This window comes from Silene latifolia, chromosome Y (genome assembly GCF_048544455.1).
Source record: "Silene latifolia isolate original U9 population chromosome Y, ASM4854445v1, whole genome shotgun sequence".
Lineage (NCBI taxonomy): Eukaryota > Viridiplantae > Streptophyta > Magnoliopsida > Caryophyllales > Caryophyllaceae > Silene > Silene latifolia.
Window position 1 is genome coordinate 408,252,391 of NC_133538.1, and position 11,796 is coordinate 408,264,186.

Below are 11,796 nucleotides of genomic sequence, written 5' to 3' on the forward strand. Positions count from 1 at the left end.
GCTTGATCATACCCTCTTGCTTGACCCCAATACCCTCCTTGGTCAAATTCTCCTCCTTGCCCCGAGTACCCTCCACCTTGGCTAGAATGCTCTCCGTCCCCTCGACTCCAAGCTTGGTCCCCTTGATTCGGGAACAAGAGCTCCGGTTGTGCCCAAGAGGGCTTAGGACCATTCGGGTCAATATACCCTTGCTGAGCAGCACAAAATCTCGTTTCTGGGTGACACACGGGACGGGCGTCCCGTGAAGAAAACGGACGTATTGTCCAGGACGGGCGGATTCTGCCGAATTCGCACGTCTTCCTCTGCAGCGGTAATTATTTTTCTAACGTGGGCCCTGGTCGGGTGTCTTCTTCTCGATCTGGGCGTCTTCTGCCTCTTTCCTTCTTCTTCTTTCTTTTTTCGTGAAATAACACACCCCTTTTCACCAATTTTCTCTTTTTCCTTATCTTCTTCTGAAATTTGCTCATGAAACATGTAAGATGACTCTCTCTCTCTCTCTTCTCTCTCATGCAAGAAATTACATGTAAATGTAATAATGTACAATATTATACAAAGTAAAGGGTCCAAGAAATATCTTTAAAATGGTGGTTTGAGGTAGGACTCCACCAAACTAGTTCAATTTGTAGAAATTCTTATCCATAGAGCTCAAAGCTCTTAATAAAAGATCAAAAGCTTGTGAACAAGCTCCAAATAAGCACAAGTATGGGTTGCTCAATTTGAATATGAAATTTGGCCAAGGAAGCTTGTAGAATGTTCTTTTCCTTGCCTTCTCCTTAGCGTTAGAGCTTTCCCGATGCTTCAAATAGGTAAACCCATGATTCTTGTCAACACTAAGCATGAAGTGTGGTTCATTTTCATCCGTGGACTTCCACTTACCAACTTCTTCTTCAATTTTGGTGATGATGATAGCATTTCGATTTTTCAATCCTTCCAAGGTAGAAGCAGAATTTTCATGACTTTGATGATTGGATACTATAGGAGTTGAGATTGTGGGTGTCAAATCTTCACAAGTAGCCTCACGAGCAATTTTCTCTTTGAGCTTTTTCACCAAGTAGCTCTTGTAAGAAACTTTGGCCTTTTGAAGAAGGTCTATCATATCCTCTTCAATGATCATTGGCTCCATGATAGGTGTCAAGTGGTCTCCATGAGGAATAAAGGAAGGACGTTCTTCTTCATGATAGGGTATCTCAAATGCCTCAAGGATAGGCTCCTCAAGCAAGGTGATATTGTGAGTCCCTCCTCTAGGTTTATCATCATTGTTGCTATCTTTATATGAAACATAGATGTGGGCTTCATGTAACTCTTTTTCCAACACCTCAACGTTCACATCAAAAGACACACCCTCATACTCACAAAGGTTAAGAGTATTTGGCTCATTTAATCTCATGTCTTCATCATCAAATACCATACTCTCATACTCACAAGAGCTCAAGGAACTTGGCTCTTCCCACTTCTCATCTTTCATATCAAAGGTCACTACTTCAAATTCGCATTTATGCTCAATGTCCAAAGAATGGTGGGGAGTGATTGCTTGGGATTCTTTTAATTGGGCAATTTGAATCCCCAATTCCCCTCTTTGGATAACAATGTCTTTAAGAACATTATCTTCTTTTCGGCTCTCTTCTAGCATTTGTTTGAAGAAGTTTTGTTGATCTCCCATCATTTGGAGAATCATGTTTTGAATGGGTTTATCTTTTTGTTGTGGGTAGGTGTGAAAATGGTTGTATTGTGGCATTTGGAATTCATTTTGAAGTGGGTATTGGGTGGGTGGTTGTTGTTGATATTGGGTGTGGTGATTTTGGTGGGAAAAATTGAGGTGGTGGTTAGGATTTTCGTTGTACAAATAATAAGGTAGGTTTGTGTTGACTTGCTCCTCAAACTCCCCATACCCATAGTCATACTCAAAGAATCTACCACATACTCCATAACACATGTCTTGAGTCATCATAGCTAAGACAAGGAAACAACTACAAGCATGGAAACTACACAAAAACGGTAAGAACAATCCTTGAGGAACAAGTTCCTCAAGGTGAAAGCAAAATCAAAATAGACAAACAAGTAAGAACTTAATCACATAACACCATCCTCGGCAACGGCGCTATTTTGATGAGTGATGTCGTCGGGTCAAATACAATCAAACACATTTATAATACTCAACAAAAAACTAGTTAGTGGTAAGTCGAGGTCGATCCATGGGACGGTGTGCTTTGGGTTCTAAGTCTATCTATCTCAATTTATGCTAGTGTCACAATTGATGGGGTTTGTAGTTGTGTCTAGACTAATGCAAGCAATAAAGTAGAACGAGCAATAAAAGGAAAGATGTAAACAATTGATTAAAAGTGCTAGGATATCATGGGGTCATGGGGGATTCATGGTGTTGATCACACAAACATGTTTACAAGGTTGCAAGCAATTAATGTTGTGGAGGAACCGAGTTGGGTTATATCTTACGGTTCATAGGAAGAGTTGGGTTCCGGAGCCGAATCGATTAGATTGTACAACACTTACAAGTCGACTTACTTTCCTCCTATTCAACTTCTATGCATGGTCTAACAAGACTCGAGTTGGTTTATATCTTATGAGTCAAGTTGAGTAGATAAGAGATGGTAAAAATGCAAGGATTCATAGGCTTAGCATTTCATCAAACATAACATGTGCATAAAATTGACATCACAACAAGCAAGCAATTTAATCATGTGAACATATTAGATTAAGCATGAATCTATCCCATGTTGGTTTCCCCTAATTACCCACTAATCCTAGCTAAGAGACTACTCACTCATTATCATGGGAAACATGTCATTAATGGTGTTAATCATCACAACAAGTATAAACATGATAATAGAATGAAGAAATGAACAATAAAGATTAAAGAGTAAAGGAATTATACCAACTTAAGATGATCCAAATGATAAAGCAAAGAATAATAGAAGAAACTTGATTGATTGATGGAAGGTTTGTCAATCTCCCAATAATCTTCAATTACCCAATATTAAACTTGAATAATAAACTTGAACAATAATTAAGGAGAGATTAATGTGTAATTTGTGTGGAAAGATTGAGATTAATCCATTCTAATCTACTCCTAGTCTAATCTAAGAAAGCTTGATTTAATCTAATAAAACTTGGTTCTAATCTAATAAAAACTTGATAAAAAGGATTATTACAAATGGGGTATTTATAGTGGAAATTAGGTGGATGCATTAGGGTTAACTAAGGGCTAAACTAGTAATTACACTTTTGAGATTTGAGCAGGGACACTCCGGTATTTTTCGAAGGAAGGGCTTCTTTCTTTGTAGCTTGGAGAAGACGAAATTATGCTGCGAAGGAATCCGGGCGTATTGGAATGAGGACGGGCGGATTCTGTCGGTAGAAGACGAGCGGATTCAAGAGAATCCGGGCGGATTCCAGTGGTGCAATCCGAGCGTCTTTGGAGGAAACCGCTCGGATTCTGCTGTGAGGAGACGGGCGGATAGTGGACAATCCGCTCGGATTGTTCCTCAGCAATAATTCTTCCTCTTTTCTTCCCTTTTGTTCACTTCCATTTTATTCTTGTGTGATTGGTCTTTAGTCCTTGCTTCCTCTTCATACTAGTCCATCTAGTATCGTCAAGTAGCTTCCAAATATGCACGAAAGACGGGAATTTCCGCCTTATTATCTCCTTTTCTACAAAACATATGAAATGCGATAGAAAAGCAAATAGGAAGGTTTTGACGGATAAAATGGCCAAAGAATGTTATAATAGTATGCAAAATAGGCTCAATTAGGAGACTAAATGTGTGCAAATAATGGTCACATCAGCAATCAGTCTTAGCAGGTTGATGTTGGGATCTTAGCTGGGTGCTTGGAGGGACGAATCTACCACGAGTCATGGCAGAGATAGTTTCACATAGCTAATAGTAGCCTTGAGTTGTATCTTTTATATCGTCAGTCGGTTGTATTTCACTTGTAATATAATATAATCGTTCTTTTATCGACATTTGATTATTACTGTCATCAGGCAACCGAGATGGTAACGCCCTTATCTGCTAGGGAAGGTCTTATTAAGGCTCCTTGGTAGATGGGGGTGTTACACACACTCTTCTATAACTACAAAGATTACTTTGTTTCAATTTCATGTATAATTAGTATAAACAATCATAGGTAGTGAACTGTATTTCTTTCTTTACACCCTAGACTCAATTCCTATCACTGACGATCTGTGTTTAGCGTTTATGGAATCTGCTAAGGAAATACGACGGAATGCACAACAACAAAATAACTATATCATCTCACAAAATTTAGTGCCAATTTCATTTTTTGTCAAACATATACAAACCTACAGCAAGCAAATTGAACCACTACTCGATTATTTCTTTTTAGTCATCATTATTTACAACAAGGTATTAAACACCTGTCACACCCCCTGCATTGTAATAACTTATGAATTAACCAGTTACCAGTTTTTGGCCTCAATTATTTCAAGGGGATTGGACTCTCTCTAAAAAAAAGCTCTCACCTCTCACTACAACCCCCCCCCCCCCCCCCCAAAAAAAACCCTAACTTTTTGTTCCACTGCCGCCGCCCTACCCCCATCGTCCTCCCCACTGTTTCTCCCAAACCTATCGCCGGAGATGTGGCTTCTCTTGGGCCCATCTCCGGTGATTCAATTCGTCTTCACCTTGTCTAATACCTTTCCCGATTCCTCTTTTGGCCTTTTCACTTGATCGGGATGCGTTTCTCCATCGGTCTGCCCCCTGTTGCTCTGTCGCCGGCCACCTCTGTCTTCCCCCCTCTTCCGTTCTTGTCTTTTGGCCCCCCGATCTTTCCAGAGACTCTTCCCTGATGGTGGTGATGGTGGTCCTGCCTTGTGCGTCTCAGGGTGGTGCCGGAGAGGTGATCCCCTTCCCCTCGCCCCCTTCCCCCTCCTCTCCGGTAAGTGTCATACTTGTTATGTGGTTTTAGAGTCCTGGTCTCTTGTATGGTGTGCATGGAGGTCAGACGGTGTTCCCCTTCCCCTCGCCCCCTTCCCCCACCTGTTGGTTCTTTGGACGGCATGCATGGGTCTTGGGTCTGTCTGTGTCGGTTTTTGGGTCTTCTTTGTTTGTGTTCGTCTTGGCTGGTCTTACCGTCTTTGAGTCGTTCTGGTCTTCGGGGTGGTCGTTGGTTTTTTATGTTGTTGTTGGTCTCTGTTGATAGGGTTGGGTGGGCTTTGTGTTTGGGCGGCTTCCTGCGTATGGTGGCGGACCCGGATGTGGGCGTAGTCCGGGTCGTTTGGCTTTGGGTGTCTTGGTGTCGGTGTTTTTCATTGCTCTCGAGTCGTTTTGGTTTGGGATTGGTTGGGCTGGGTGATGGTGCTGGTGGGGTTGGTTGTGGTGGTTCCCGTCTTTTTCTTTATGACGGTGGGTGTTTGCTTTCGTCTTATCCTGTTTATAAGAATAATAACCTCGCTGTTTGTGGGTTTTCTGTTTTTTCTTTTAATAAACTCCTGGTGGTTTGGGGTGTCTTGTCCTCTTATCCACGGGTTAATTAGGACGACTGGTACTTTGCATCGGGTCCGTGTTGAGCCTAACTCTCTGCGGTCTATAAAGATGGTTTTGGTTAGGAGGAATTTCAAGTGGGTTCCTCCTTTAGTTCCCAACTATTTACTCGCTATTCTTGACTTTGGGGTTCTGGTCAGCGGGGTTTGTGTTACAAAGTGTAGGAGTTTATTCTCCTCTGGAGACAGATTTTTGTGGTTTGCTTTCTGCCTTTTCTTTCTACGTCCTTGGGGCGTAAGTGCACTTTGTTTTCTCTCGTTGGGTCAAGGGGCTCGTTGGTGTCCAGATAAGGTGTATCACAGCCAAGGAGATGAATCTCTGAGACGCTTTCTTGTGTCTTGTAGTAGGTATTTCTCTGAAGCTGTCTTTATTAAGACGAGTAAAAATGAGTTTGTGGAGACTCGTTGGATTTCCGAGGAAGATTTTCACAGCCAAGGAGATGAATCTCCGAGACCCTCTTTTGGGTTTTGTTGCAGGTATTTCTCTGAAGCTACATCAATCAAGACAAGCAAAGATGGGTGTCTTCCTTTGGCCAGCGTTGATCATCCATTAGAGATTGGGGTGATTTTTGAGTTTGAAGAGCGTGTCCCGACTACCGTCGTACGCCATCAACACGACATTTACCGATGAAATTGTGACCATGCTTTAGTTTATGTTATTAGTAATTCTATGGTGTTTTATGTTGTAGTTTATAGGTATGGTTTAGTGAGCCGTACCACTATAATGTAAAACTCTTTCTTTACAGCTGCCAAAAAAAAAAAAAATAAATAAATAAAAAATCAAATAGTAACAACTAAGCAGCAGATTCTCAATACTAAAAAACATCAAATTACTACAATTACCGAGTAAAATATCAATAGCAATTGACAAGCACAAACCAATTATCCGAATCATTCCCGATTACCATTTATAGGCACTACAAATAAAACCCTACTAATTTCTTGAAACCCAACAAAAAGCAAATCTGTTCCCCCTCTCATCCTCCTCCTTCATCCCCACCCCATGTTCTTGGATCAATTGTCATTTTCTCTTCCCTCGCTCACATGTCACCTATCATCCATTAAGATGCCCCTTTGGCTTCCCTAGTTCCCCCATTTCTCCTCTCTCACCTCTCCCTCCTCCTTCAACAACATGTCATGCTCCCCTGCTAACCTAGTCTATTTTTCTCAAGCCAAGCTCGCCCGACTTTTTTTCTCCTTTGTCCTATACGTGCACTGCCAGAACCCTCCATCAAATTAACATAATTGACAAGCATCACCATAAGGAAAGACTTAAAGTTTAAAATTTCAGGTCAAAGTCTATCAAATATATATATATATATATATATATATATATATATATATATATATATATAGAAATTGAATCATGTGAGGCACCCTTCTTAGGGTGAGGCAGCTGTACCCATTCTAAACCATTAGATCTAAAAATGATAGACCCACAAGATAATGCCACGTATCCCCTATATAATTCTAATTAACTACCGCACACATTTTTCGTTCATTTATTCAATTCAATTATTTCGTCCACTTTAGCTCTCTGCAATTCATCTTCAACTGAGCTACTCCATCTCCAGCTCCATGTTCGCCATTATCAGCGAGCTTTTCGACCGCCATTATCACTGAGCTTTCCGACCGCCATTGTCATCCTCAAATTAGGTAACTTCGATCAACTAATCTTCATTTCGATACATCCTGCTTTCATCCGTATCGATCACACTAATTTTTGATCTACTTATTTAATTTGCTAAATTAAAGCTCAACTAGTTTAATTACTCTCTCTCTTCACCTCAGCTCCAGTGATTCGAAGTTTGAAGCAAAGGGGAAATCAGGAGGCATTGTCGTTAAGGTTTTGGCGTGCGCACCATCGCCATAGACGGCTCAAGCTCAATTCTTATCCAAATTTCGACTCTCAAGGATATGCTTGACAAGGTTTACGTACTCTAATTTTCATCTCATTCGATTCCTATGTTGTTGAGTGTCTTAAATTATTGCAAATAATCGAAGATTTAATTCGTTTTAGGTTAACGATGAAATCGAAACGAATAATCGAAGTTTCTATTTCATTATTGCTAGATGATGAAATCGAAGCGATTATTCGAAATTTTAACCTTATTTGATTGCTACGGACCTACTGGTAATGCCGAAATTTATCATTTCGAAACATGATCAAAATTCCTCTTTTTTTAAGTTAATGATGAAATTGAAGCGCATATTCAGATTACAAGGCAAATTGAGTCCGAAATTGTTAAAGTGTGAAGAAATTAAGGCCGCGCTTGCTGCTAGAGAGTCAAAGCTAATGAAGCTAGTGTATTTCTTTTGATCGCCGTCACTGGTAATTTCTTTTGAATTTATGATATTTGATTTTATTTGTTTTTTTGTTCTATGATTATATGATACGAGTTGATCTCTGACTGTTTGCATTCATGTGCAATTCTATTGTCTGTTACACACATTTTCACTTCTGTTTAGCCTTAGTAAATGATGTCAATTTGTGAAGTAAACGATTATCATAATTCTGAGGATAGAAAGGTCTAAATTGGCATCTATTTGCCCTGTTTAAATCATATTGCATCCGCTCAAGCCAATTCCATATGTTTGTTCTATGTGACTGTTGGATGTGTATTTTATCAAACGTATCAAATTCGCTTGAACGGAGAAAGTACTATATTCTCTTGGCTATTTGTTCGTAATATAGCCTACTCTCTTTGTCCTGAACAAGTCATCTTAGTTTGCTTTCATAATAGTAACTCTTTTAGTAAATGATTTGCTTCCTAGCGAATACTAGAAAATTCAAGTCGATTTTTATTCTCCGGTGCATAAATTTAAGGGGATTAACCAGTTAAATGCTTCATTCATGGAACCAACAAGTAAGGGATAGAGTTTTGAACCCATACCTTATTTATGAACATTAACTACTTACCTTCAAGCCGAGGAACTCAAGTGCTCAACTGATAAATTTATTGACTCGTATATAAACTTGAAAAGCTAATAGGGACCGTCAGGCCCCTGCCCGACATAACTCCTGGTCTCCTTTGATTGCTTTTTCATCTCAGTGGATCTTGTCAGCATATTAAGACACTTCGTTTAAGCCAAAAGTATGCAAACCTCTTTGATAAGTCTAATGTTGGAAATCCCATAGCATTCAGCTGAAAGTAGCTAATAGGAATTCCCTTAATCACATTCCTTTTGTTAATTGTGACAGTCTCAGTCATTGCATTCTGACTTTCTGTAATCCCATAGCATTCAGCTGACAGTAGCTATAGGTGTATCAGGATACTAAATTATGCAAACCACTTTGATAAGTCTAATGTTGGAAATCAAATCATTTTATAGCATCCAAAATAACTGGCTGGCAAGGGTGGCAGGTGTGGTGGAGATGGAACCATCAAGGATAATTGGTGATTATATTTTAACGGTTTCAACGGCGGAGATGGATGGTGCAGGTATGGAGACAGAGAAACTGAAACAAATGGCTGATGATTATGCTGCAGAATTGTTAGAAAAAGACCAGCAATTACTGGCTGTTTCGGTAAATCATTTCTCAGCTCTGTTCGGTATAAGATAGGTAACAAGATATACATACATCTTCTTGTACAGACTTCCCAGAAGTTTAATGGTTAAACCTGCAGACGAAGTTGTTGAAGAAGTTTTCAGAACAGAGAAGAAAGAGAATGAAGAGATTGTGGCGGATCTATCAAGAAAGGGGAAGAAATTGTTGCACTGCAAAACGACAATGTGGAGCTCAAATACAAAGTAGATTCCCTGCTGAAGCACGCAAACAAGCTTAATGAATACTTAAATAAAAGACATGAGGGATTTGCAGATGATGTACAACAGGTGCAAAAACGATTGGATTCATTAGGAACAAGGCTATGAAAGGCTGAGGAGAGCATATATCCGGTAATTTCTTAATACTTTTTTATTAAATAAGAGTGAATTCCGCTGTGTAAAAAATTTGCGAAAACTACAGTATTCAGCAAATCAGGGTCTGCTTATTCTCCACTTGAGGAATAATTTGTATTTTGATTAAAAGTTAAGAATCAGATGAATCAAAAAGTACATGAAATATTTCTTAAAGCATTTTATGAATGACTGTTTGAATCGGATTTCAGAATTATCTCTTCGATATCACTGAACGATAGAAAGCATTTTATGAATGACTGTTTGATCAGATTTGATGATTAGGGTTACTAAAAAGGATATGGAGAGTGCATTGAAGGCCAAGTTCAGCAATACTAGGTGCATTATTTCGCAAATCTTATACCTAATATTGTTTGGTGTTGCATAATGTTTTATTTTAGACGATATTTTTTTACGTAAGTCCTGGAGGAAGTTTAAGTTTGAGTCGTCATAACTTCATTGGTTTAAGTTTTCTTTGTATATATATCAGGTGGTCTTGATGATTCAAAACTCATGTTTCCTGCCATGGTTGTCCTTAGTAACATATGTTTACGACAAGAGAAATGAGAGTAAGTTTTGCGTATTGTGATTGTTGATCTTATTGTTGAGTTTATATTGGAGATCCCATGGGGCAAGCCTGAAATTCTTTTTCGAAATGAATGTTTCTTGATGTCCAACTTTTGGACTAAATGTGTCGTTGAGCCGATATGCTTTTTTCCATGGGCACCTCTTCCTGGCTAAAGAAACAGGACAACTTGGAATTTTTTAAGTTCGAAAACTTTGGATTAGTTCAGATAAGTCGCCCTGTTTTCAGATGGAATGCTTTAATGAATGTTTTATTCTGAACCGCCTATGAGACTTCAATTTGAGTATTGGTACACAATCTGCTTGTCCAAATTTATTTATTTATTTAAACTCTAGCATATTACTCTGTATATTATTGTCATTAAAGTGTGATTACTATTGTTTTGTGGGTTTTTTTTATCTCAAGGTGAAGCGGTTTTTGGGCTTCTAATTAGTAAATCAAAGCTTTTTTCCTGGAGCTAATGTACATTAGAATTATTTATGCTTTTTAGCATTTCATTACCTTTGAAGTTGGGCAATTTTCATAGCACAAGACGTAAGTGCATTTCTTTCTTGTAGTTTCTGACTTATATACAATCAATTATGTTAGATTTTTGGTGCAGGTTTTAACTCCATCTCAAGGCAGGGAAACATCACATATCATGAATACATACGGGTACAATCCAATTGTATGAACATGTACTTTTAATATTCAAATGAACCTTGTTTTTAATAATTTATTTCAAGAGTTTGCCATTGAATAACCATTAATATAAGTTCATTCATATTTTCAACATTTTTCATTTATCTTTATGTCAGATTGTCAGCTACCAGCAAAGATTAACACCAATCCTCTTTAGCTGTCGTTGCGTCTCCCTTGTCTACTGCTCAGTGTCTTTTATGGCTCAACCTAGCCTACGCCTTCATCTCTTACAATCCTGATGCCCCACCACAATTAGCACTATGCCCATCGGACGCAGGTTGTTGTTCTTACTCACTTACATAGCTATGTACCGAAGGATTCTAGTTGTATTATATGATATTTAGATTCTTTAGTTATGCACTGCAATTTTTTATTGTTATATTCTTTTATTTTTGATGTGCCCCTTTTATTGCAAGTTATATTCCTTAAATTGCCAGTACTTGGAACCTTATTCCCAAATGGAATATAGGAATCCTCTAACCTGGACTAGAGAATCCATGAACAACTAGCCATTATTAGAATAACTATGGCTATCTACCATCATAGATTTCATTTAATCTGACACACGTATGGTTTTGGCTACACCATTTGGTTTTGCCCATATTTTAGCCGGTTTAAGCTAGATTTACCCTATAGATGTTGATCTAACTCCACTGGGTGATCACACATTCATTGTTGACGAATAACAATAAATCTATTAGTGTCAACTTTGCCAAAATCTTGCAGCCATTATTCCATACATATGCTAGTACAGTAACTCTCATTTGTTTTGATGCTCAGGTTAGTAAGATGGAAATAGAGAGCTGAGGTAAAAAGTCAAACCATCCCGCAGGCTTGTTTTTCAGACATGCTGGACACATGTATGACTTAACGTTAAGTTTCTTGTCAGCTGTTAAAATAAAGAGACTCTAGGCTTGGCAAAACAGACCGGAGTTCATATACGGAATTCACCTGACTTGTAACCATTTACTTGAAAATGGTCAAAATATTACCTTATATTGTGAAACTTGGTCATAAATGGTCAAAATCGCCTATTTTCCTCTTTTTCTTATTTTGTGAATCATATACCTTATTTTGTGAATCTTAGAGCTTGTTTTGTGAAACTAGAAGG

General features: G+C 38.7%; 1 long non-coding RNA gene across 2 annotated transcripts; it reads left to right on the top strand.

The window, feature by feature from the left end:
• The first annotated feature begins 9,682 nt into the window (after positions 1 to 9,682).
• LOC141626348 (uncharacterized) lies at positions 9,683 to 11,559 on the top strand. Of its 2 annotated transcripts, none has more exons than XR_012535942.1 (5): positions 9,683 to 9,757; positions 9,909 to 9,987; positions 10,593 to 10,658; positions 10,802 to 10,962; positions 11,466 to 11,559. It is a non-coding gene; the product is annotated as an uncharacterized LOC141626348 (long non-coding RNA). The 2 variants fall into 2 exon arrangements; XR_012535943.1 differs by having other exon boundaries at positions 10,606 to 10,658.
• The last annotated feature ends 237 nt before the right edge of the window (positions 11,560 to 11,796 follow it).